Genomic DNA, 25,708 nt, shown 5'->3' with positions numbered 1-25,708 from the left:
GACCCCTCCTATTACTCTTTCGTAGCTGCACACTACCTCTCACTCCGGCAGCTCCTTAACCCTGGCAGCCATGGATATCCTCTCCTTTTCTATAATCTTGTCATTTCAATAATTATTCAGAAATGGAGTCATACAGTAACATTTGGGATTGGCCCCTCTCTTGTCTCTTTCTCTAGTTCAGCACACTGCTTTGGAAATTTGTCCAGGTTGTCATATATCAGTAGTTCTTTCCTTTTTACTGTGGAACAGTGTTCCATATTGTTTAGGTCCACCCTTTCAAGCCATCTGGGTTGCTTGCAGTTTTGGGCTGTGATGAGTAAAGCTGCTGGAATCTTGAGTTCACAGGTTCTCTTGTGAACAGAAAGGCCTTCGATTCTCTGAAATGGTTGCTTGGAGTGTTGTCTCTCAGTCATAAGATAGTTGCATGCTTAGGTTTTTAAGAAACCACCATGCTGTTTTCCAGAGTAGCTGTACCATTTTATTTTCCCACCAGCAATATGTGAGTGATCCAGTTTCTCTGTTTTTTCACCAAGCAATGAAAGGTTTTTTTTTTTAATTTTAACTGTTTGCATAGGTGTATAGTCATCTCGTTTTAATTTGCATTTTAATAGCCAAGGATGCACATTTTTTCATGTGCTTATTTGCCATCTGTATTTCCTCTTTTGTAAAATATCTCATTGTCTTTTTTGCCCATGTTTTAGTTGAATTGTTGTGGTTTTTATTTTTACCACTGAGTTTTGTGAGTTCTTTATTATAGACACAGGCCTTTGTTATATGTGTAGTTTGCAAACATTTCCTCTCATTCTATGATTTGTCTCTGTTGTCTTACCAGGATCCTTTACAGAGCTGAGGTTTTTAACCTTGATGAGGTCCTGCTGAGCAGTTTTTCTGTGTGTGGGTTATACTTTTAGCATCAAGTCTAAGAATGCATTGCCTGATCCTAGATCCTGAATATTTTCTGTTTTTTCTAAAAGTTCTTTTAGTTCTGTATGTAAGGCCATGATTCATTGTGAATTAATGATTGTATAAGGCATGTAATTTAGGTTGCCATTCATTATTTTTCCTCTGGCTGTCTGGTTGTTCCATTACCATTTGTTGTAAAGACAACCCTTCCCCTTTGAACCATGTTGGTACCTTTGCCAGAAGCCAGCTGGGTTTCTTGGTGTGTTTTGTATGGGAGCTCTGTTGCATTCTGTTTCTATGTCCCTTCCCTGCACCAGAGCTAGGCAGTCCCACTTATTGGAGCTAAATAATAAGCCTGAAATGGAGTAGTCCAATTCTTGCTTTGTTCTTCTTTTGCAAATTGTTGTAGTTAATTCTTGCTCCTTTGCCTTGCCATGTAAAATTTAGAACTATGGTGTCTATATCTACACAGATGTCTTGCTGAGATTTTTGAGTTGTGTTTAGCCTTTGTGTCAGTTTGAGGAGAATTGACATCTTGTGTTGTTTTCCAATCCATGAACAGAATTTCTCTCTCCGTTTATTTGGATCTTCTTTGATACCTTTCATCAGTGCTATATAGACCCAGCATAGAAGCCCCATACATGTTCTGTTAGATTTACACATAAGTGTCTCAGTTTTTTGAACACCTATAAGTGGAATTGTATTTGTGATTTTGGTGAGCACATATTCATTGTAATATGTGGAAATACAATTGAGTTTTATATGTTGTTTCGAATGCTTGCATAAGTTTTGCTCTCCTCCGCACTCGCTTCGGCAGCACATATGCTAAAAAAGTTTTGCTGTCCTTTTTCTAGCTTCTTGAGGTGGAATTTGAGACTGATCTGAGACTCTTCTTTATTTCTAATGTGTGCATTCAGTGCTACAAATTACCATAAGCAATTAAAAAGAACGTATGTTCTGTTGTTGGGTGGAATGTTCTATAAACAATCCCCTTGGTTAGGGGTGTTGAGTTCTTCTGTGGCCTTGCTGATTTCCCTGTCTTGCCTGTTCTGTCAGTTGTTGAGATATTTGTTGAAGTCTCCAAGTATAAGTGCAGATTCTTCTTCAAATTATCCTTTTATCATTTTCAATGTTCTCTGTGGTAATTTTCTTGTCCCCGAAGTCTACTTTACTTAATATTAACATAGCCATGCTTGCTTGCCCTTGAATTATGTTTGTATAATGTATTTTTCATTCTTTTACTTTCATCTTCCCTGTGTTAGTGTCCTGTAGACCGCATATAAATGTGTCTTTAAAAATCTACAGTGCCAACCTCTTTCTCTCTCCCTCTTTTAATTGGTATATTTAGACCATTTATATTTGCTGCAATTATTGATATGTTAAGGCTTATGTTCTTTCAGTTTCTTTTTCTTTTTCTTGCCTTCATGTGGGTTATTTGGACATTTTAAGAGTTCTATTTAGTTTGTATTCAGTAGTGTTTTTAAGTGCATTTCTTTGAATAGCTTTTTAAGTGGTTGCTCTAGGCATTATGCCATATATATCTGACTTTATCACCATCTACTGTGATACTAATTCAAGTAAAATGTATTCCTTTTATGAGTCTTTATCTTCCCCTATGCATTATTGTCAAATATTCCCTGTATGTCTATTTAGAAACATGTAAGAATATGTTACAATTTTCAATTTCATTGTTAAGCATAATTTAGGGACCTTGAGAAGAGAAGGAAAGCTTCTTATATGTACCATATTTTTTGCCTACTGTATTCTTTCCTTCCTGCTTTTCCAACATTGCCTCTCTTTTTGCTTCTGTTTGGAGAGGTTTCTTTAGCCATTCTTTCAGAACAGATCTGTTGGCAACAAATTCTTTCAGTTCCTTTTCATCTGAGAATATCTTGATTTTTCCCTTCTTAGACTGTTTTTGCTGAATAGAATTACACAGTAATACTTCTTTTCTTTCATCACTTGACAAATGCTGCACCACTTTCTTTTGGCCTCCATGGTTTGTGATGAGAAAAACAGCTATTCTAATTGCCTCTCCCCTGTATGTAAGGTTTCATTTTCTCTTGATTACTTTCAGGACTGTTTTTGGTTATTCATTTTCAGAAGTTCAATTATGTTGCATCTTGGTGTGAATTTTCTTGCATTTATCCTATTTGAGATTCATTCAACTTCTTGAATCTGTAGGTTTGTGTCTCTTGCCACATTTTGGGAAATTTTGAGTACTTTTTCAGACCTGCCTTTTTCTTCCGACCTTGTGGGATTCCACTGAGTTGAATGCTATGTATTTTGTTATAATCCCACAGCTCCTGAGGCTCTCCTTATTTTTGGTCTGTTTTTCTCTCTGTTGCTTAATTTGGATGATTTCTGTCTTTCCATCTTCCAGGTCACTGACCATTTTCCTCTATGCTTTCTGTTCCACAGTGGAATCCATCCACTAAGCTTTTTATTTCAGTTACTGTATTTTTCAGTTCCAACATTTCCATTTGGTTCTTCTCCTTGTCTTTACTTTCTTTGCTAAGATCTTCTGTTTCTTTGCTGGATCTTCTGTTTTCTCTTCTGTTTCCAGCATATTTATAATTGCTTACAGCAATGTTGTTATTACAGCTGCATTAAACTCATCTCGATTGCCTTGGTGTTGGCATCTACTCATGGTCTTTTCTCAGTTTGAGATCTTTCTAATTCTTGGCATGATAAGTGATTTTCTACTGAAACATGGACATTTCTATATTGTGCTGTGAGATGCTAGATCTTAATTAAATTTAACTTCTTGCTTACCTGGTATTTTCTGGTCAGGAAACCACCTCACTCCTGCCAGATAGAAGTGAGTCCAGATGTCCCAGCTGGCCTCCATTGATGCCCACATGGGGAGGCTCCTGTTGCTGCTGGGGTCCATGGGAGTTCTGGCTCTCTATGAGGTATCCACTGACACTGGGGTAGGGGTAGCCTTGCTGCTATTGAGCAATGGTGAACATCCTGATTCTCCACTTGCCATCTTCTGACATCAACCTGTATGTGAAGAACAGTGCCTTATGATTGCCAGGCAACTCTGGTGGTCCAGACTGCCCACATTGGCTATACCAACACTTGGGGTGAAAGGAGAATTTGTTACTGATGGTGGAATATCCTAGCTTTCTGCCCTGGTTTACTTGACACCACCCTGGCAGGAGTTTAGGTACCTCATTATAGGCAGACAGAGTGGAAACCCAGACTCCCTGCTTGGCCTTGTTGCTGTGCGTGAGGTACCTTTTCTGAGTATCTGGCTGGCTGGAGCAGTCATTGGCCAAATGTCTTGTCCTGTTGGGCTGCCCTTTCTGGTCCTTTGACTAAAGAGACCAGGCTTTTCTTGTGGTTTTCCTCTGCCTGCTGGGGTCCCTGGAACACAGGAAATGAGCAGAACATGAAGCACTCACACACACATCCCTGGCTGACCTGCCTTCTTTCTTGCCTTTCAGAGCCAAGTTTGTTTTCTGTACAGCATCTGGGTGGCTGCTCACACTTTTGTGTAAGGAAGAGGGACAAGTGTGTCTCTTCCATCTGCCTGCAAGCAGGAGTGCAGCCTCTGGCTTTTAGCCTAGAAAATCAGAGCCTGCATGCAGTTTGAACATGGGCCTTTCACCAGTCATGTCTGATGGTGCCCTGGCCTCCTTGTCTTCCCAGGTCTGAAAGCCTCTTCAGTCTCCCTGCTGTGGCCACCCAAGGCTCAGGCAGCGTGTGTTCCAGAAAGCCTGTCTGCAGGGTTTCCTCTGCCACAGTTCTGGTGAGTACGAATATGGTTCCCTTGTCCTTGGTACCGTCTATCCGTGGCCGTGGTCCATGCTTGGGCCACCTCACCCCCTTTGCACCATGGTCAGGGAAGCATCAGTTCATGAGGTTGGACCACATGCTCATATTGGGTGGGAAGAGCGAGAACAGAGTTGTCCTTGGAGACAGGGAAACAAAGCCCCCCCTGATGCCTAGGTGGCACACAAGTGATATGACCTTGGGCGGGAGTGACTTAGAGGGACTGTGGCATAAGGCCCTAGGTCTGCTTTTGTCTCTGCTCTGTGGTGTCCTAGCCACTGTGCCTATGCCAGACTCAATGTGGCTATAGACAGGTGGGTGGTGGAGGTACCTCCAGCCCCCTCTGCCATTGCTGCATGTATCAGGTCACACCTCTTGGTTCCTGGGTGCAGGAGAGCTATAGGGAAGCCCTGGGCCTGTGTTTCACAGAGTCTGTACATCCTGAGCTCACCATCCAGTACCTGTGTCTCTTTTACCAAGTGTCCACTCTGGGCTTCACTGTACCATCTCTCTTATTGTGTCGGTCATGCCAGCACTGGCTGAATATCTTGGTGATCTTGATCTTTGTTACCACTGACTCCATGGCGAAAGTGAAAATGTCCTCTTCTCAATGAGAAGCAGGCTCTCCCCAACTAGATTCCCATTTGTGGTTCCCTGAGGGTGAGTGCCTCTTCTGGCCTGCCTGGCCACAGGCAGGGCTCTTTCTGGTGCATGGCCCTGCCTCTGGTGTACCCCTGTGCACCAGGGACTGTAAAGGTGGAGGCATATGGTGGAGACCTCCTTGGTCATTTTCTCAACTGGCCTAAGAAACCATCTTAGACATTTTTCCTAATTGGCACCCACACTGAGAGCTCATTACGTGGCATTGCTGCTTGTCTGTTCCCACGTGTGTCTGTTCCCCCGCTCCCTGTCCTCATGAGACTGTGCCCAGGGGTCATACACACAGCAGGCAGGAACAGAATATGATGATCACTGCCCCATGGCCCTGGCCCTGGTCACCACCAGCTATGCCTCCCATCTGGTTTTATTTCTCAAATGCCACAGTTCATCAATTTTGTCTGAAATCATTTGGATCTTTCCAATGCTCTTGCTTGATTCTTTTCTGCATGTCTCCTCATGTGTGTCTGTAGTCTCGGAGCCACTTCCCAATCTCTGCTGCTAGCCCCCTCCACCAAATCAGAGTATAGATAGATAACTGGGGGCAGAGCCTCCATGGAAGACCATGTTCCCACCATCCCTGCTGTCCCAGCCATATGGACACAACCCATTCTCTGTTCTCTCCTGTCCTGGGCCAATGCTGAATGTTATCCCTTGGTAGGAGCCACCTGCACAGTCCATGGTACCTGTTCATATGACACCCAGTGGACAGGAAGATGTGGGACCCTTGAGAAGAAGGTACTCTTTATTCTAGAGGTGGAGTGGGCCTAGAAGGGAAGGGAGTGTCTGTCCAGGTCCCCTTGGCAGCAGAACATGTGGTCTGCAGTTGACCGCTTCTACTTCTTTGGGCCTGGGCCTCACCAGCCACTATAGCTGGTGGCTGGAGGTAGAGCCCAAAGACCACAGTGCAGTAAGTTTTGGTACCTAGCAGAATGGCTCCATGGCCTGGGGCTCATGGTTTACCCCCAGCCTGGACTCCCTGAGCCTCAACCTGTAGCAAGCCTTTCTTCTGGCATCCTCTGAAGATGACATTTGACCATTAGACTGGTGCTTCTCCTTGTCACCATGATGGATCTATGATAAAATGCTGCTGCGATGCTCTGTTACTCTCAAATTCTTCACTAGGGAACCACCATTAGTGCCTGGATGGGACAGCACTTGATTTCAGAGCATCCATCCCTGCTATGGTGGTCACTAGTTCCAGTGAGGGAGAAACAAGGAGAAAGCCCATCCGTGCAGCCAGGAGTGCATGTGTTTTAGGGTCAGTCTCCTGGCTGGGATGTTTTCATCACACCCACACTGATCTCCAGGAGAGGACAGGGCTGGTGGTCATGGGGAAGGTCAGTCCCAAAAGAGCATCCTGGTGCTTTTCAGCTTTGAGAAGGATAGGAATCCTACATCATGAGTGGGCTGAGTTTTTAGCTCAGGATGCTGATCCTCTGGAACTTGAGGCAGGGCTGGGACCCCAGTGAGGGACAGCCTGTTTAACTAGGCTGAGGTCACATGGGCTTTTCTCCACTTCAGCTGCTGGTCCTATATCCTCAGGTGGCTCCATTCTGCCCTTTCAGGAGCCTCAAAGATCCCCTGCTCCCCTGGTGGCCTCCTAATGTCCTAAGGTCTCCATTTGCCCTGTAAGACCTGTGTGTGGGACCTCAGATCCTGAAGCCAGGCTGCAGTGTCATTTTGCAGTAGAAGCATTGACCACAGGATGAGCCTTGGAGGATCCTGTGTTTCAAGTTTTGGTACTGATCACCTCATGCTGTGTCAGAAAATTGCCCTCAGGGGGTAATTTAGTTAGTAGCCAGAATGTTGCATAATTAGCAGCAGAAGGGTTCCACTTTGGATTAATGGAATTAATTTACAATGGTGCTCATTCCCGTTGATTATTGAAGATATTAGATCAGATGAAGTTGAGGATGGTGCCTTCCTGAAGTGTTCTGTTATTGTCTCAAATTATTTTCACCACTTGTGGGCATAATCAGACCCCGCCCCATGCTTCATCAGATGCACAGACTTCTGATATTCTATGAGGTAGTCTTGGGTGGGAGATAGCAATGGGATTTGCAAGAGTGGCCTGGGCAGGGACTGTGTTCTGGGAAGACATTTAAGCATTTATTCCCCAAATCTGTGTCTGGTGTATATTATTTTTTGTTGGTCCATGAACTATAGCTCTCTGGCCAAATCTTGTCAACTGCCTGTTTCTGTAAATAAAACTTTAGTTTGTTGTGTAAAATACACATAACTTAAATTTTTACCATTTTAATCATGTTTAACCACATAATTCAGGGAGCTTAAGTACCACTCATCTCTAGAATTATTCATCTTTCCCATAGGAAACTCTGTCCCCATGAAACAATAACTGTATCCCTGCCCCTAGCCCCCAGCAGCCCCATCCTTTCTGAGTACAGTATATGGATTTGACTATTCTAGGGAGCTCATATAAGTAGAATCACACAATCTTTGTCCTTTTATATTTAACTTATTTCCCTTAGCATGATGTCTTTGGGGTTCATCCACCTTGTAGTGGGCCTCAAAACTTCATTTCTTTTTCTGACTAAATCATACTGCATTGTATGGCTGTGTCATATTTTGTCAGTTAGAAGTTGATGGACATTTGGACTGCTTCCACTTTCTGGCTTTCATGAATACTGTTGCTTTGACCATTGTATGTGTTTTTGTGTGGATGTGTATTTTCATTTCCTATGGGTAGATACCCAGGAGTGAAATTGCTGGGTCTCATGGGAGCACCATGTTTAGGATTTTGAGGAACTGCCATCTGTTTCCAGAGCTGAATGCCATTTTCCATTCCCACTGTGGTGACCGGGACTTCTGTCTCTCCACCTGTGCCAGTGCCTGTCTTTGAGCCTCCTGTCCTCATAGGTGTGAAACAGTGTCTCATTTTGAAAGATTTGAGCATCAAGAACATGCCCGGTGTCATATTGGGCTCTGTGTCCCTCTTGAGTCCCCTCCTTGTCCATGAGGAGCTTGTGGACTGGCTGGAAGAGCAGGGAGATGCCGCTTATGGAATGTCATATGTGGCTTTGCTGAAGAATTGAGTCTGTAGAGGCTTGAGTGGCAACCCAGTGCAACTGCAATGTGTCACTCAGGCAGATGGTGCTGGATGTTGGCAAGTCTCCAGGCTAGAAGCCACTTTGTTAGGGACAGAGTGACTACCCCTATAGGTCCTCAGCACAGACCAGTCCTGGATACTTCCTCACATGCATGCTGGTAAGAAGCCTGTCCTTGGGACATCAGTCTTGGAAACAGGGAGCTTCTGAGGCCTGAGAGGCTCTTGGCCCACATTCATGGAGGGAGCTGTCTTGGCCAGAGGTGCCATCTGAAATTCCCTCTGTGCCCCTAGGCTTGACCCTGCTGCCTGGGCAGCCAAGAGGAACAGGGTGGAATCCACTGAAACTCCATGGTTAACCCATGTACCTGAGGTGGCCAAAGCAGCATGTCCAGGTGGGCTTGGGGAAGCCCATGGAGACTTCTGGGAAGACAAACTGGTAGAACTAGGGCTAGCTAGAGGTCACTTGTTGGCTCCTCCATCCCCATGGACACTGAGGCTCAAAGCGTGCATATGTCCTGTTGTCGAGCAGAGACGAGACCACCTTGGGTCCCTGGTTCTTTGTCCAACACTGGTGGCCTTCAACTGCATGTGAGAGCTTGGGCAGCAGCCATGGGGAGAGGCCATCTTGCCCCAGCTTCCCTGTGGCCCTGTGGGCTGCAGGAGGAGAGTTGTATGGGGACTGTGGGTCGGGAAGGAAGAGCCTGTGTCCTGTGGGAAGGTGCTAGAGCCCAGGTATATACATGCTGGTTGGCACTTCTGGGCTGCCACCCATGCCACGGACATGGGAGTAGGGGGCAGTTTCCCCAGCTCTAGGCTGCCCCCCTGTCAAGACATGGTCTGGGCAGCCTGGAGGGTGGGTACCCTAGTCAGGGATGGCCCACAGTCTGGAGACCAGAGCCTCAGGGACGTTCTGGCCACTTTGCATGGAACCATCCTTGTCTGTAGGAGTTAGCCTGGAAGGAGCTGCTCTGTCTGGAGCTCCTTAGGGCCTGGGATGGCTCAGAATTTGGGTTTTTCTTGGGGCTGTGGGGCCAGCGATGACTTCAGTGGAGAGGAGCCTGGGATGGGAGCTGAGCTGAGAAAACCCTGGGCAGAAGGGTGACACCTCACATAGAACCGGCGTTTGGAGGCTGCAGGCTGGGTCTTGGTACCCTGGGGTTGTGTTTGGAGGTAGTGCCTGCCAGGATGTAAAGCCAGATCCTGGGCCCCCAGCCCCCCTTCAGGGCCCTCCTGTCATTCCTGACTTTAGAGTGGGGTGAGGGTCCTCTGCAGGCCTGGGGAGGATACTGTAGGCCATGTTGGAACATCCTCTCTTGTCAGAAGGCCAGGGCTGGCCTTTGTCCCTGTCATCCTACTCCTGCTGTAATCGGGATTTACAGAGTTAGGCAGTGAGGTTTCTCAGCTTCAGAGCTGGGCTGTGATGGAGCAGTGGGAGGTGACAGGTGTGGGGAGGTCATTACTGCACCTTCATGAAGTGTGGCGTTGGGCACCTCTGGCAGCCTTGTCCAGGTGGTGGTGGATGACTTGGGACAAACTGCCCAGAGCCTGTTTCCAGAGCGCAGTTGTAGCAGCCACCAGCTTACCCTTCCTGAGCCTTAGCCCTGGTCTGAGGAGGCTGGCTGGCAGTGAGCCAGAACTGTGGCAGGCAGGATTCAGGGGATAGAAGATATGGCCCTGTCTCCCTAGCAGCCTGGCTCTGGGGTGCCAAGGTGCTTCTTCCTCCTGCCTCCTGCTGTTGCTGCATGTCTGCTTATTTCCTTGCTGCTGCAGAGCCTAGACCTAGGCTGGAACATTGACTGGTAGAGGGGAACAGGTCCCTGGCCTGGGACAGAGGCAGTTTAGGCAACTGGAAGACAAGGCCAAGCTCCAGCCCAGCCAAAGGTGATGGAGCAGATTCCCACTGCCTCTGAGCTGTGTTACTGGGCGACCCTCAGTGCAGGTGTGTGTAGCAGGTTGGCACATGGGCCCCACACCTATCCCAGCACCTGTGTGGCCCACGGGGTGGAGCTCTGCAGATGTGACAGAGGATCTTGCAATGTGAGATGGCCTGGGACAATTCTGCTGTTATCTCAGGTGGCCTCGGTTGTCTGCTATGGGGTGGGGTCACCACAGAGGAGGAGGCCACTTGGAGACAGAGGCAGAGCCTGGAGTGACAGGACCATGAGCTCAGGGATTCCTGGGTACTCAGGAGCTGGAAGACACAGGAAGTCCCTTCCCTGGAGCCTTTGAGGGAGCGTGGCACCCTGGATTTCAGGCTGGAGAAACTGATTTCAGACTTCTGACTTCCAGGACTGGGAAGGAGTAATTTGTCTCATTTGTGGGGATTGGTGATAACAGCCATGGAAACCCATGCACGATGTTAATCCAGCATCTTCCTCATTGGGAAATGGCCACATTTCATGTCTTGGGCACTGAGAAGGAAGGGAGACTGGGTGTCACCTGTTTGGGACTCAGGGTTCAGTCCTTGGTGACAGGGATGGTCACTGGGAGAACTGGGGTAGGCAGCTCAGAACTCAATGGCCTTGTCCCTGTGGTGCTCAGGAAGCCCAGAGGATCCTGGAAAGGCTGAGCCTTCATGACCAAGTGTGCAGTCCGGTAAGCTGGTCTTGAGCAGCTCCTGGTGGGCTCCAAGTGTCCTCTGTTCTTTGCACAAGAGTGGAAAAGCTCATTGTGTCCCTTCCTGGGGCTGCCACCCCCACCTGTGGAAACACCTGAAGTGTTTAATGCAGGTGTTATTTCTTCCACCAGTGTGTGCCGTACACAGCCCCCTGGACCGGCTTCACCAGCTCCTGCACTTTCTGTGCCTAATGCACTTTCTGTTCCTTCCTGTTACCTGCTTGGGCCACTGCAGCCTGGGACACTGAGGAGCTGTAGGAATGAGCATAGAGTCTTTGGCTTTGCCTTCCGCCTCCTCCCTAGTGCTGCCTCCTACGAGTTAGGACCTGGGTACCCAGCCCCGGTAAATTGGGGAGACCTGGTCTCCTGGAGCAAGGAGCTTGGAGAGCTGATGGCAGGAGTGTCCTAATGTGTCAGAGTCCCAGTGTTTGATGTCGAGGAGGCAGCCTGAGTCTGCAGCAGGCTCGGTTATTCATGGAAACTTCAGAAGACCCTTTGATGACTTCAGTTGCAGGTGAGGCGTCGAGGGCAGAAGATCGCGTCCAGTTGGCCCATGACATATGTCCTTCTGACTGCCCCAGCCAAGGATTGCTCTGCCTTCTCACAGCAGGGCTCCCTCTCCGTGGAGTAGGCATGGTGACTGGGTTGAGTGCAGCCCCTGCAGGAGATTTGTTTTCTCTAGAAAGGTGTTTAAGTCCTAAGAAAAGGGAGGTAAGATTTTTGCTTTGGCTTTAAAACCAGACCTGAGAACATTCTTGTGCAGCTTGTTTAAATTGCAGATTTAAGATCTCATCCAGAGGAAATGGATGGAGTAGACTCTATCTTTTAAGCTGGCTTCCCCCATGCTTCTGAAACAGGCCACATTGGTTAAACTCTGTTTTAACCATTTGGAGCTTCAAAGACCAACTTGTAAGATGAAAGAGCATTTTTATAATTACATGTGGTATTTATCTTTGAGCTCCTAGCAGCCAGAGCAAAAAGGGATGGGTAGCATGATGAATTCTCTTGTCTGATATCAGTTCATCTAGAGAGCAGACTTCTTTGGTGTTCTAGTCTAGGAAGAACGATTTTTCAAATGACAAGGTATTTTGCAAAAAACAAAGTAGTTTTCAAACACCTTCGCCTCAGTGACAGCTAAAGACATAAGGAAAACACCTTTGGGATGAACACTGAACCTAGGTGCTTTGGTATGTTGCCCTGTCCTGTTTTGAAGTGGTTCCGATATAGAACTTGAAGAACCATGGGCAGAGGTGAATTGGACAAGTGCAAAGCTCTTCCCTAGGACAGTGCAAAGACGACTGAGGGAGGATCAGCCACACACCATGTGATTGCATTTCTGTGATGTGTCCCCCATAGGTACATCCACAGAGGAGAAAGTGTGCAGAGAGGTTGATTCATGGTTGCAGTGAGCTGGGGAGAAGGTGGGGAGTTAGAGGGGTGGCGGCTAAGGGGTTGGGCTTTCTTTTGAGGTAATGCAAATGATTTAAAATCATTTGGGGTGATAAATGTGCACTGAGTTATGCTCTTCAGATGGGTGGGTTGTGTGGTGTGGGGATTCATCTCAATAAAACTTTTTTAAAAAGAGAGAAAATTGACATGGCTGCCACGTGCTGGATTTGGTTCAGGGTTGATGGCGAGAGTATAGAATAGTTCATCTGCTTGGGATGTCTTTGGGTGCTATACTGTGCGCCCTTAGAACTGTGACAACCCTGGAGACCCCACGTATCCAGTTGCTCCCAGGGTGTACCCCACTTGCCACCCCTGAGATGGGCACTGTGGATGTACTTGAATCCCAGGGGCAGGAGAGCAAAGAGGATTGAGTCACAGTTTGTTTCCTTGAGGCTTGGGGTGTGGGTTCAGGAATGGAGCAGACCGGGCCCATGCCAATGGTGGCAGTAACTGAGCAGAATGAGTTATGAGCTGGGGTCAAAGTGCATGCGAATTTACTGCAGTTTACAGGTGCAGTCTGCTGGGAAGATGACACTAGGTAGGTGTGCATGCAAATAAAATTAGAGTAGGTGGATATACGCAAGTGAAAAGAACCTTACAGCAAGGCCAGGACTCTTCTTGTGGGTGAGTCTTGAATGAGCCCAGATCATTTGCAGAAGGTTTTACAGAACAGCTTGTGCAGGCTTCAGGAGCAAGGACAGGGGAACTCTGGCATCTGTTACTGCCCTTTCTTGCAGGTTCATTTTTGCTTCATGGATAAAACCTCAGCTGCATTTCGGTGAAGCACTGAAAGTAAAGTAGAACTTGCTAATTTCCCCCTTTCCTCATTAAGAACAAAGGATAATCAGAGAACGTAAGTCACCCAAACAAGCAGATGAACTTCTAACCCTGGAGGCACCGCCTCCTTTGAACTGTCCAAGATAAAACTGCAGGTGTGAAGTTGAATCACACTGCCTTGCCTTTCCTCCTTTCTCTCTCAACTGCTGACATTTGTACAGTATTACAAATTATCCAAGATTTGCCTGGATGATTGCCAGTCTTTTGGAGGCATACAGTTTGCTGTGGTTCCCCAGTGGTGGCTACGGAGATAATGTCATTTACCAGGCTGTCACAGGTGTAGGCAGGTGAGGGGAGGGGCTGCCGGCACCTGGCTTTTGCTAAGTATTTATGCTTCTCTTTCTCTTTTTTTTTATACTTATTCTCTCCTTGTGATATAGCATTACACATCATCCTTCTGGGGCCATCTCTTTCTGGGTGTTTTCAGAGGAGCTGATTCACCAAGTATGATGGCACATGCCTGTAATTCCAGCACTCTGGGAGACTGAGGCAGGAGGATCACAAGTTCAAGCTGAGCCTAGACAACTTAGAAACTTACTGTGACCCTATCTTAAAAACAAAAAGAGAAAGAAAGGGCTGGAAATGTAGCTCAGTGCCAATGCCCTGGGTCCAATCCCCAATATTCCAAAAAAAACCAAAAAAAAAAAACCAAACCCAGCTGATTCAAAATACTTAACTGAACAAAAGAGGAGAGTCTAAGCTGGGGGCTGTGGACCATGGACCATCTGGGCCTTGGCTTAGCCAGTGTCCCCACTCATCCTGTCCTATGCATGGGACTTTGCAGTGAGAGAAGAGATAGTGAGGGAAGTCCCAGGTAGGTGATCCTGATGCAGAAACCCCAGGTTAGCTCCCTCTCCATCCCTCCCTGCTTTTCAGGGCGTATAAGCGGATGTGCCCTTTGGAGAGAGTCCATTGGCTTATTTCATCCCCCACCCTTGCATTCACGGTGAAAATAGTACTTTGGGAGCAGGCAGGGCATCCATGGAGGAATCACACACTGTTGCCATCCTCTGGGGGCCAGGCTAAGGAAACCACAGTACTGATGGAGGCTTAGACTGGAGCCACCTTGGAAGAGACAGTGATACCAGCCTCAAGGGACTTGTCCCTCAGGATCCTGCTTTCTCCTACAAGCATCAGGGTGGCTGTCAGGGAAGCTGTGTGTGGTGTGGAGTATGCCTGCCTTGGGGCCCTGTGCTGTGGCCCCACTGTAGGAGGAGGCTCCAGTTGCTTTGTCCTGTGGGATCTTGTCACTGAGAGCTCAGCTGCAGGAGCAGCACGGATCCCTCACCAACCCAGCTGACCTCACAGAAGTGGCGCAGGGCCTTCTTACCTGTGTGAGTGACTCCTGTAGGACCCATCGCCCTTACCCAACAAGAGCACTCTGCTGACACCCAGCATGTTACCATGTTGGCAGGTGAGCTCCTTGGCATGTGGATTTCCATTCTTTACTTTTTATAAATGCAACTTATATTCTTGTAAGTCCAGGCTAACCCCATCCCTGGCACACAGTTCTGTTCCTTAGACCTGTAGCCATGCTGGAACAGTTGGGTCCAGGGTTCACGAGGCCACCAGCAGGCCTGGTGATTCTCAGGACTTACAGATCTCAGCAAGCTGTTGTAATTAGAGCCATGGCTCACCACAGCTATACGGTGTCATTCGCAAAGGTGCCCGGGCAGGGCCAGGAGAAACCAGCCTCAGCCTCCCAATGTCCCCCTTTGGAGTCATGGGCAGTACTTAATTCTCCTCCAAGCAAAGGTGTAGATAACACACAGCAAGCATCGTCCCCAGCAGAGCCCCCCCCCGCCCCGCCCCCCACCTGGAGCCTTGGTGTGCAGGTGAGCCTTGTGTCTTTCTCAGGATCAGTCATAGACATGATTGATGGGAGTCTCAGGCCCTCTGGTAGTCACACTAATACCGCACTGTAAGTTGTATTGGCACAGCCTGTCTGATGTGGCCCAAGGCCCCCGGTACACACAGGAACTGTTTCCAGGCAGGACATTCCAGAGGCTCCAGGTACCAAGGCTTCCTTTGGAGTGTGGAGGGTTGAGATAGTGCAGGACTCATGCAAGTGACCTTTTACCACGCAGCCATACCCTTGTGCCTGGGCTCTGGTCCAAGCTGACCTCTCTGGTTTGGAGAGTATTTGTGACTATTTTCTTGTTGCTTGAGCAGTGAAGATTATAGTGACTATACTGTGGGAGAGTTGGGAGATGGAGTTGTTAACAAGTGCTAAGGTTTCGGTGGAGGCTTCCTGTCTCATCGCTACCACCAGCAGATGGTTGTGGGGCCCCTTCCCAGTCTCCTTCCCAAGTGCAGACATCCATGTGTTGGTGTGGTAGGACGGCTCCATTGTGTGCCCTCATGGTACCCACGGAAGTGAGAAAGTCCTGTTTCTTTAGCACTCACCAAGTCCATTGCCAGGTTTCTTCTTTGAAGGGTGGGCTCCTCTTGCTCCCAGCTCCCAACCTAGGGCAGAGGTTTGGCTCAGACTGCAGCAGTTGAAGGATTATCTCAGCAAGTGTGACCTCAGTGGGCATCCCTGTTCCATCCCTGATGCATTATTTTATTCTGGGTTTTGTGCACTGCTGCCTCCTTGAGGGTCTCTCCTCAGATGGATGCTTTGTGCTCTCTGGGCCCAGGCTGGTCAACCTTTAATTGCTCACCATCTGCACCTTATGGCCTGGCCCTTGCACAGGTCTGGGAGTCCAGGAGGCTGTGGCTACCCCTACCTCATGGAGACAAACCTGCATGGAAAGTAAAGAGGGTCCCCTTCCAGAACCCCATGGGTTTACAAATACCAGCACTGAAAACTTCCAGGGAGCAAATATTGCCAAGTAAAATAGTTCTGTCTGCAGAGCTGGGGACGACTGAGTGTATCTTGAGGAACAGATTAGAGGCTAGAGCACACAGGGGGTCTGGGTGGGGTCTGGAGTGGCTGGCCTGTCCTTTCCCTTTGTTACTTAACCTGAGGGCTGGGACTGTTCCTACTCTTCTCCTGGACCTGTTTTCTGCAGTAACAGGCTGCCATCTCCCTGCATGCAGCCCTGTCATCCTACCAGACAGAGGTCCCCAGAGCCACAAGTGACCTGAACCATCAGAGTCTGATTTCTCAGCCTGCAAGGATGAAGAGGCAGGCAGGAAGCAGGGGTGATGGGGTGGGAACAAAGCATTTGGTCAGGAGCCACGGAGACCGGGTCAGCATGGACTGTCTGATGTGGCCCATGCGTCAGCTCCTTGAGCAACCCAGTGATTAACAACAGTGTCCGCAGCATGGCTCGGTGCCACCACTTGCCCCACTGCATTTGTCTCAGCAAGATAGATATATAGGTGCTACCACAGTCCCTGTGATCTCCGATCACTGCCATGGTCTGTACACCCACCAGACCATGCCACAGCCTACGTGTCTAATAAAGCCTGTGTGTTGGGAACTCCATCCCCAGTGCCACAGTGTTGGGAGGTGGGGCTGGGAAGGGGACTTGAATGTCTGGGCTCTGCCCTGGTGGAGGTGTGGAATTCCTTATCTCGGGAAAGAGTTAGGTATGGAGACAGTGCCTTGTTAGGAAAGGAGCCTCTTCTCACTCTCCTTCTTGCCCTCTGCCATGTAAGGACGCAGCATGAAGCCTCTCTCCAGATCCTGGCACCTTGATCTTGGACTTCAGCATCCAGAAGTGTGAGAAGTGAGTCTGTTCTTTATAAACTACCCAGCCTATGCTATTCCGTTACGGAGGTGCAGAGCAGATTAAGTCAGGCTCTCGCACAATGGAGGTCAGAGCCAGCCTTGGGGCCCCTGGGCCCCTACATTTGTAAGCATGACTTGAGGGCTACCTGCTCTGTGAGATGCCCCTGGAGCCCTGTGGCCATATAGTGTTTCCTATGTCCAAACTTCTCATGTAGCCACACCATAGAGAATTTGGAAAACAGAGAAAAAAGGCCAGTCGCCCTTTCCCAGTGCCCCTGTCCAGGAGGCATCTGGGCTATTTCCTCCTGGATGGTCTCCCCAGGCAGCCTGGTGCTCATTCCTGCCTTTTGTGCACTTCCGATGTTCACTGAGGAAGTGAAGGTTGAACTCAGCTTAAAGACAGTGGGGAGTCCAGCCATCCAGGTAGATGCAGAGGCCTGAGTGCAGAGAGAGCTTGAGGTGTGCTCTGGCCGGCTCATTACTTATTGGAGGTCACTACTGTCCGTGGCCCATTGAGCAGGTTGCCCATGGCCACTGTGGCATTTAAGCAGAGTGGACGTGAGGTGGTGAGCAGTGGGGTGTGATATGTCCAGGAACTCAGCACAGTCTGAGGGCAGGTGTCAAAGGTTCTTTGAGATGATGGGAGATGCCCTCTTTCCTGGGACTGGGAGTCTATACCCTCAAAAGCAGAGATGCTTCTGCTGTGATGCCTTGGAATCCTGTGATTTTGTGAAGTCAGAATGTTAGCGGATGGTCCAGTGGTAGGTGTGGAAAAGTGAGGGCATGAGAGAGATGGATGGCCGTCGGGCCTGCGGGCTCCATGCAGAGTGATTTGCTAATTGACTTTTAATCTTGGATGAAAGTGTCATGCCCCATTAATTCTTCCTGGCTGTCACATTACTTTCTTCTCTCTGGGTCGAGGCAGGGCCCTGTATTTTGATCGCTGATGTGTCCTCATTACAGGCCCTGCCACATGATGGATGCTCAGTAAATATTTGTTGAATTAGCCACTGAACAAAGTGAGCGCACAAATTCACTTACAAACAGATTTTTTTCCCCCTGTACTATGATCACTAAACCAGAGATCTCAAATGCATATTCTTAGTTGTTGAGACCTGCTAGTCTCCTGGGTCTGGTGACTGAGGATGCATATGTATGACCACAGTGGAGAAGTTCCTAAGTGCACAGACAAGGGGCCCACGACAGGTTACAGCCAGTGGAAGAGAATTGCTGTGAGCCATATGCACAGCATTTAATATGGTTTAAACACAGATGCCCACTGTGGAGACAGTTTGGTGGCTCTTTTGAAAATTAAATAAAGAATTGACAGTAGTTTCCCTCCTGGGTATATACCCAAGAGCATTGAAGACATTTGTCTACACAAAAACCTCTATGTGGATCTTCCTAGCAGCATTGTTTTTAATGGCCAAAATGTGCAATCAGCTCAAACCCGGGCAACTCATGAGAGGATAAATAAGTGTGCATCCACAGAGCAGAGTTATTCAGCCATGTAGAGCAACAAGACCCTGAGATATGCTACAGTATGGACAAACCTTGAGGACATTGTGCTAAGCTAAAGAGGCCAGTCACAAAAGCCACATCATATCAGGTTCCATTTATACAAAATGTCCCAAATAAGAACATCCACTGAGACAGACGGCAGCTTCATGGTTGCCAGAGGATAGGTGTGGGGGTGAGCACTAACTGCTCATGGGTATGGGGCTTCTTTCAGGGGTGATAAAAGTGTTCTGGATTGGGTGGTGGTGATAGTTGTACAACATAGCTAAAAAAAAAATTGAAGTTTTGCATTTTAAAATAATTTACAGCCATACTTTGGTACTTGACTGCTTTGAAACTCATCAAATATGGAGCTCAGCGCATTTTGACATGAAAATTTCGTTCTGGTATTCATTATTTGTTTGGTACTTGACCCACAAGCTAGATGTTTTCAGTGTTGATTGCCTCCTTATTTGCTACTCTTTCTAGCCAAAACCGTTTGTTTGCTATTTGCTGTTTTTGGTACACCTCACCTCCCAGAAGCAATTAAAGATGAGCACCAAAGTACCACTGTACGTTATGTGAATTTTGTCTCATTATGATAAATTGCTGAGAAAAACAAATCCTAAAAGAAAAAGTACGTCTGCCTTTAGGAGGAGTCAAGTGTTTTGAAATGAAATGCTATTTTCCCATGTGGAGGGTGTTCCACCTAGCATTCTGCTATCTTTTCAGTTCCCTACTGCCTTCAGCTCTGACCCCACCATTGTGTGTATTCTGGGCAAGCTTCCCTGCTGTCCCTCACAGCTACAGGTGATTGGAATTGGGCCCGTGTAGCCAGCTCCTTCCATGGTCTTCAGTGACTTGATGTACTTCCGTGGCATTTGAGGGAGTGGGGTGATGTGGGTGTCTGGACAGCGTCCCTGACTTGTCACATCTATCCTGCATCCACTCTCTGAGGCCACAGCTGCTTTCTGTAGGCTGCTGCATGAAAGAGAGCGGACGGCTTAGGTCCTTGTGGACAGAATCTCTGCTTGGCAGAGCACCATAGCTGAGAGCCTTGTCCATATAGCAAGTCATATTTCATTCAGGTCCTGCTCCTGCTTGCCTTTGTGCTGGGAGCTGCAGATCCTGGATCCTTTAGCATAGAGACTCCACATTGTCACTGCATATCTGAACAGTGCAAGTTGTTTTCTTCAGTATGTTTGCATCCAGTGAGTCTGACTTCTGCTGTGGCATTGGGGTTCTAACAGAAATATAATGATTACCTTGTAGCTTAGTTTACAGAGCGCAAGTATCTATTTTGCAAGGTGGGAATTAGGCTCTCATTTTATAGGTAGATGGCAAAGGTTCAGAGTTGGGGACTTTCTGAAAGTCACACAGCAAATGGCAGAGCCAAGATTGGGCTACCATTCTTGTGGGTAAGTGAGGTACTTGATCTCTAAACACTGGTAACTTCTTGGCGGGGGCTCCTTGTACCCCCTGGCCTGATGCATTTCTCTCTCAAGGCCTGGACTCTGGGCTGCAGCCTTGTATGAGGCTTGGTCCATATCTCTCACGGTGGAGTTGGTGGCTAAATACAGGGAAATGGGTAACACATGATCATGGGTTCTGGGCTCTGTGTCACAGACACGTGGAGCTGCAATGTGTGAGCCCACCATGGACTTGTGGGCCCCAGAAGCCACAGCCACATCTGCAGGGCCAAGAGCAGCTCTGTCTTGAACAACCTGCTACCTTTCCACCTTGCCTGTCCCACCTTGCTTGTCTAGTTTGGACGGTGATTTCTGCTTTTTGAATTTTGCATAAGCCTGTCCTCTGGACCAGAGAGGGGGCCTGGGAGGACCAAGGGTCAAGGCCTCTGGCCTTAGCCCTCTCACTCTGAACCACAGATGGGTTGGGGGCTGGGGATCTGAAGTGTTGGCCACAGTCTCCTCTCAGAGCTGGCAGACAGGGGGCAGGGAAAGGTTCTGGATGGTATTCTGAAGAGAGAGAGCGCCCAGACACCTTCTTGGAAATCCCTTTGAGACTTCTATTGCCATGTGCCAGGCTGTGATCAGAATGGGGTACCCATACCCCAGTTTCAGGCCATTCCAGGCCATGCAAGGGGGAAAGATACTGAGGTTATGGTCTTGTTGAGAAGGCTGCCAGGCAAGTGGCATCCGTGTCCACTCGGATCCTTTACAACATTCATGACACACAAAGACAAACTTGCAAACTCAGGTCCCTGTTCCTGAAGGCCCAGCACAGCATTGTTACACACTAGCATTTAGCAGCATTGTTAGCAGCTATTGTGCCCATCGTTGAACTTGGACTCTTGTGCTGAGCAAGGTCACAGGCAGGGTGCACTTCCCTTCCCTGACTAGGGTGGCAGTGAAGCCCTATTGCTCCAGATGCCTGCTCCTGTCTGTTATGTTTCTGTTGCTGGCCAAATATGTGACACCTGAAACCTAAAGGAGAGGTTTGTTTTGGCTCATGGTTTCAGAGAGTTCAGTCTGTGGTCAGCTGGCTCCACACAGAAATGGCATGGCAGAAAGACATGGAGGACAAAAGCTGCTCAGCCCAAGGCATCCAGGAAGCAATGAGCATAGGAAGAGCCTGAGAGGAAATGGCCAGGGACCAGATATAGTCCCCATGTCACACCCCATGACCCACCCAGACACACCCAGAAGTGTGCATTACAAACTTTTCAGTTTTCTTAAAGCTACTTATAGTCTTTTCAGTATAAAATCTCATGTCTGGAACCTTTTTTTTTTTTTTTTTGGTACCAGGATTGAACTCAGGAACTTGTGCTTGCCAGGCAGGCACTGTGCCACTGAGCTACATCCCTGGCCCTAAAATCTCATGTCTGAATCAATCACTCAGGTGTATGTTTACGTGGGATGATAAGAATCATTGGTTAGGCACTCTTTAATACAAAATAGGAATAGATGCAGTGTGTAGAAATAAAACTTGTTACTGGTTTCCACCTGCCATATGAGTTGGTTTCTTTTTTCATGTCTGACCTGAGATTTAGCCACCATGGATTCACAGGATATTGGCTCTGAAGGAAGCAATTAATAGCCAAGCAATCTGGACATCCTGTCCCAGCAACCAGGGTACACCATCTACTGGCTAGGTTTTCTGCTGAACCCAAAGGTGTCTTGTGATCTTCACCTCAGATGGCTGTCTGTAGCTCAGCAGATTTCATGGTGACAGAAAGAGCGGCTGTCTTCCAGGCCCTAGTCAAGTTATAGAAGCCCAGCTTATTTTGTATAGATTGAATCTGCAAACAGTTTATTAGGAAGTTGGGCGCTTACTTCTCCAGCAGCTTGATTCCTTTGCATTGTTTTGTCTCTCAGTAGACATTTTGATTTCTTCTAGGTTGGCTCTGAAGACATTTGATGGTCATTCCATCAGATGAAATGGTCATTACATCCTTCACACCTGTTTGTGAAGTTTTTTAAACTTTATTGGTTATTGCAGTTCTATACCTTCTGTACCTCTCAGGCTAGGCCTGTGTCTTTCATCTGTGCTTGTCCTTAGATCTGCCACTTAATCGTGATTCATGACTAGATTCTACTTTTTATTTTCAAGATGTTCACAATGTGGCTGTAATTCATAGGTCTTGCTGCCAAGCAGCTCTGAACTACCAGTGGTACATGTATGACTATCCCATCATCGGGTGGCATGGGACAGTCCCGCTGTGACCCGAAGTAGTCATGCATGTATCACCAGTAGTACAAGCTGACAGGAATGTAATAAATGGTACTTTGTTAATACAAGTGAAGGGACTTAAAGATATAACACTGGGGACTGAGATACAATGAGAAGTTGATGGTGGCTGAAGCTGGTGCTGTGTGCCCCTGCCTACCTTCCTGTACACCCCCTGGCCCCCACTTCTCACCTTAACCCCTAGTACTGATTCAGAGTCACTTGATGACATTGACTCTGGCAGGTTCCTGTCACTGAGTTGTACCTGAGAGTATGTGGCGTCTCATCAGATCAGCCACCTACAGACAAGAATCCTTGGATATGGCTTCAGTGGCCACTGTGAGCACAAAACTTGTCTCTTAAGTTACCTCAATAATTACCCTTTTCACTCTAGGAGTTGGTGGTGACACATTTGGTGTTGTTAAGGCCTTAGAGTCCGTGCTGTGATTTTCCAGTAACCTAGGCATGATCTTGCTCTCGGTCCAGCTATTGCAGCCAACAGCCCTGTGACAAATTGAGCTATGTCCCCCACAGTTCATATGTTGACTTTATTTGGAGATTGGGTCTTTAAAGAGGTGATCAAGTTAAAATGAGGTCATCAGGCTGAGTTCTAATCCAGTAAGATTTGATGGCCTTATAAGAGAAAATCAGGACATGGGCACATGAACATCAGAATACCACCTACAAGCCAAAGAGAGGCACCTGGAGCACCCTTCTCCACCCTCCAGACAAAGCCCACCCCGCTGACTCCCATGTCTGGCCTCTGGCACCATGAGACCACATGTATCTAGCATGAGATGCCTGGGCTGTGGTGCCTTGTTACAGTGGCCCTGGGAAATGTATCTGGTGCTGAGGAGCCTTGAGAGGCTAGAGACATCTCAGGGGGCTGGGAAAAGTGGGTGGGATCTCCAGTCCTGCCTGCCACGCTGGAGCCCTTTAACCTTGGGGAAACGGTGACTCTTTCCAGGCCTCAGTTTTCTGATGTGAGGACGGTGATTCCAGTGCCTCCTCTCTCTAGGGTCGTGAGGAGCTGGATGTCCTGCTGTGGTCCGTCATAGGATGTGGACTATCCCTGCTGACTGCAGCTGAGGGCAGGACAGGAGTATCTCCAGGCAAAGAAAAAGTCCCCTTTGACTTGGAATTCCTGTAGGGCTGTGTTGGGGTGACTGAAAATTCTGTGGACTGGAGCTCCATGTGGGCCAGCAGAAGTCCTTGGCCTGTTTCTGGTGAGAGTCACCACTGTTCTGGATCCTGTGTATCTTGTCTGAGTGGATCATGACATGGTGGCAGAGCCTGGCTGTCACAATACTGCTCCATGTGCTTTAGTGCTGCCTCAAAGCTGTGGACCTAACAAGGCGATGGCTAAAAAAAGGACCTCATTCCACCCTTTGTCCTAGTCCTTTCCAGATACGCGGGTCAGAAGAGCAAGCTGGACTGGGTTCTGTTTGAATTAGATGCTTAACCTTTGAGAAGAAACATTCTTCCCCTATGCTGTCAGCCTTTGCAAAGGCACTTCAGTATTTCCTCAGCCGCTGCAGATGCTTTGATTGAGTAGGCCTGATTGCATTCTCTGGTTCTTTCTCCTGTCACCCTTATGAGTGGATGGTCGTCCATAGCTTGGCAAAATCTCTAGGAATGAGAAAGTCTTAATGAATGTAGATTTCCTTGCAATTTGCATTTGTAAGTGAACATCCTGGTAATGACTGAAGCAGAAAGTTTGAACCTGGGTTAAGTTATTTTTCCAATATAGGGGCTCTGCCACTCGGAGCTGATCTGTCCCTTATGCTTCTTTCATTTAGAAAATTGTCGTGAGGACTCAGGTCTTGGTCTTTCTGTTTACATTGGGGAAACTTGGGATGTCACAGCATCATCTTGCTCCATTCAGGAGACTGGATTCCAGCCAGCGATTGAGTATAGATGTCATGGATGTGAATTATGACAGAGTGGCAGGTGTGTGTAATGTGTTAGTAATTGAGCTCCCAGGGACATGGGCTGGGGCTCACCAGCAGCACCATCATAGATCTGGTGTGAAAACAATAGAGGGTTCTTAGGGGCTGAATGGCATCCTCCTAGTTTCTAGTCCTCCATATTCATTGAAGTCCTGACCTCCAGTGCCTTGGGATTTGGAGATGGGGCCTTCATAGAGGTGATTAAGGTAAAATGAGGTCATTAGGGTGAGTCCTAATCCACTTTAACTGGGATCCTTATAAGAAGAGATTGCAACACAGAGACACACAGGGATGACCATTTGAGGACACAGGGAGAAGATGCCATCTGCAAGCTGAGGTAAGAGGCCTGTTCTGATTTTAGATCTAGCTGTCCCCCAAACCTCATGTGCTCGGGCAGGGCTTTTGAAAGGTGATTGGATTATTGGGGTTTAAAGCTGGGCTGGCTGTTAGGAGGTGGCTGGTTGGAAGAGGTGGGTCACTGTAGGTGTGATCTGATAGAGTATATCTCTCTCCCTGGCTCCTATCTTTGCTCTCTGCTTCCTTGCTGCCATGAGGTGAGCAGCTTTACTCCATCAGACCCTTCCACCTGGAGCCAAGCAACCATGCAAGGACTGAAACTTCTAAAATGTGAGCCAAAATAAATCTTCCACTTTGAAGTTGTGGGTGTTGGATATTGTGTTTCGGTGCAAGAAAGTGTCTAAGATAAGGCCTCAGAAGGGACAAGCCCTGTGACACCTTAGTCTTCTTCTACAGATGTGGGATGGCAAATGGCTGGTGTTGAAGCCAGCCTGCTGTGCATCAGTACAGTATCCTGAGCAAAGTAATACAAGAGCTGGCAGATCTCCCATGACATATCTGGCGTCCATCTCCTGATAGTGATCTCACCACTGTTAAGCAGTAAGGGAGGAGTCTGTGTGTCTAGCTGGACCAAGTGCCTGCTTTGTTTCTCCTTCTATTTTCACTGCTTCCTTGTCCAGGTGCAAGGGCTGGACACGCATCTCCAGCACAAGGAAGTGAGGCAGAGACAGACAGGACGTGATTCTCTTAGGATACAGGGCTGGGGTGCTGTGGTGCTACCTGACCTACACAGGTGCCCTCCCAGTACTTGTGTGTCTCTGGCATTCTGTGCATCCACTGCCTTCAGAGGCTGGGCCCCTTCTATGGAGGGTGGGGACAGCTCCTATCTGCAGCCATCACTGAGTGGAACATTCTTTGTGTCTGACGTTTAGTTTTCTACACTGTAGTCACCATGTCTCTTTCTGGACAAGTGGTACAGCTCCCCTCATTCTCCCGTTGGGTGATTTTGGGGCCCGGACATGTAGAGGTTCTGCCACGCTTCAAGTTCCTGTCTCCTAACTAAGTGACCGTCACCACCCCCTTTAGGGCCAGGCTATTGAGCACATAGTGGGGAGTGCAGGAGGAGCTGGGGTCCTTGACACAGTTGCCAGCAGCACCTTCATCTGACCTTTATGAAATGTTTGTCCTCTGTATAGAAGAAGCATAGCTGTCATCTCCTGGTTCCACACCTTGGCATTTGCAGGCAACTCTGGGACCAAGAACCTGCTTTGCAAGTTATGTCCTTTC

The 25,708-nt window shown here is 48.0% G+C and overlaps 1 protein-coding gene across 14 annotated transcripts in view; it reads left to right on the top strand.

Annotated features, from left to right (window-relative positions):
* Shank2 (SH3 and multiple ankyrin repeat domains 2) overlaps positions 1–25,708 on the top strand; it is a 534,108-nt gene that overhangs the window by 15,538 nt on the left and 492,862 nt on the right. For 12 of the 14 annotated variants that reach the window (XM_087205461.1, XM_087205469.1, XM_087205467.1 and 9 more), the window contains exon 2: positions 4,561–4,660. The exons of 1 other annotated variant lie outside the window; for it this stretch is intronic. The gene's annotated coding sequence lies outside the window, so the exon portion shown is untranslated. Of the gene's footprint in view, positions 1–4,560; positions 4,661–16,918; positions 16,990–25,708 lie in introns of all 14 variants that reach the window. One more of the 14 variants, XM_087205462.1, reaches the window with a different exon arrangement.

The sequence above is a fragment of the Heterocephalus glaber genome, unplaced genomic scaffold (assembly GCF_053883595.1).
Source record: "Heterocephalus glaber isolate CG9 unplaced genomic scaffold, H.glaber_assembly_v1.0 deba00000594, whole genome shotgun sequence".
Classification (NCBI taxonomy): Eukaryota; Metazoa; Chordata; class Mammalia; order Rodentia; family Bathyergidae; genus Heterocephalus; species Heterocephalus glaber.
The sequence above is the reverse complement of the archived record's forward strand: the minus strand, read 5'-3'. Positions and strand labels throughout refer to the sequence as shown.